Source organism: Brassica oleracea, chromosome C1 (assembly GCF_000695525.1).
Source record: "Brassica oleracea var. oleracea cultivar TO1000 chromosome C1, BOL, whole genome shotgun sequence".
In the NCBI taxonomy this organism is placed as follows: Eukaryota; Viridiplantae; Streptophyta; class Magnoliopsida; order Brassicales; family Brassicaceae; genus Brassica; species Brassica oleracea.
The window spans coordinates 21792696-21794610 of record NC_027748.1 but is presented as its reverse complement, the minus strand read 5'-3'; positions in this window follow the sequence as shown (position 1 = coordinate 21794610).

Here is a 1915-nt window from a genome sequence, read left to right as displayed (position 1 = left end):
TTAAAATGTAAAATATAGATATTAAGTAAATAGAAAGTATAAGAAAAAGAAATACATAACTTAAAAACAATGGAAAAAATATATTAATATTTAATCTATCTTAAAATGTAAAATATAAATATTACGCAAATAGAAAGTATGAGAAAAGGAAATACACAATTTAAAAATATGGAAAAAGTACATTTGTATTTAAATATCTATTTTAAAATATAAAATTATTAGTAAATAGAAAGTATAAGAAATAGAAATACACAATATAAAGAAAAATAAATAATAAGTAAATATATGATATAAGTAAATACAAATTACATTAAGATTTAAAAATATATCTTAAAATTTAAAATATAGATATTACGTAAATAGAAAGTATAACAAATGGAAATATACAATTTAAAGAAAATGGTAAATATACATTAAGATTTAAACATCTATGTTAAAATATAAAATAGAGATATTAAGTAAATAAAAAGTACTAGAAATGGAAATACATATACAGAAAAATAAATAATAAGTAAATATTGTAAATATATAATATATGAATTATATATATAATAATAAGTAAATACACAATTATATAATATAATAATTTAAACTACATTAAGCATATGTAAAATTACTATTTTCACTTAAAAAAAGATGGCTTATCTACATAATGTAACATTACCGTTTTATAATAAAAAAACAAAATATTATATATAATTTCGAAAATAATAAATGTACGTAAACATCCAACATAAAAAATGGAAATACTACATTAAACATATGTAAGATTACCATTTTACATTTTTATTAAAAAAAAAATAATATGTAAACATACAACAACAAAAAAATGGAAAAACAACATTAAACATATGTAAGATTACCATTTTACATTTTTATTAAAAAAAAAATAATATGTAAACATACAACAACAAAAAAATGGAAAAACAACATTAAACATATGTAAGAAATAATATGTAAACATACAACATAAAAAAGTGAAATACTACATTAAACATATGTAAGATTACCATTTTACATTTAAAAATAACAATAATATGTAAACATACAACATAAAAAAAATGGAAAAACTACATTAAATATATGTAAGATTACTATTTTTTCACTAAAAAAAACGGCTTATCTCCATAATGTAACATTACTATTTTATAAAAAAAGAAAAAAACATAAATATAACTATTTGACTATTTGTCCAAGTTTCTTCTATTAAACATTGATGTTTTACATTAAAAAATGAAAAAAAAATTAAGATTTAAACATCTATCTTAAACCTTACTAATAGAAGGGACCTTTTAAGGCTCCATAGAACGTCCACATCAGCAAAAAAAAAATTTTCCCGAAAGATGACACGTGGCATAAAATATAATTTTACATTTTGATATTACTAATTTTCGAAAATTATAAATAATATGTAAACATACAGCATAAAAATGGAAAAACTACATTAAACATTTGTTAATTTACTATTTTTCACTTAAAAAAAAAAGACGGCCTATCTACATAATGTAACATTACCGTTTTATAAAAAAAAAACAAAAAACATTATATATAATTTCGAAAATAATAAATAATATGTAAACATACAACATAAAAAATGGAAAAACAACATTAAACATATGTAAGATTACCATTTTTGAAAATTATAAATAATATGTAAACATACAGTATAAAAAATAGAAAAACTACATTAAACATATGTAAGATTACCATTTTTCACTAAGAAAAAGACGGCTTATCTCTATAATGTAACATTATTATTTTGTAAGAAAAAACATTATATATAATTTCGAAAATAATAAATAATATGTAAACATACAACATAAAAAATGGAAATACTACATTAAACATATGTAAGATTACCATTTTACATTTAAAAATAACAATAATATGTAAATATCCAACATAAAAAAAATAG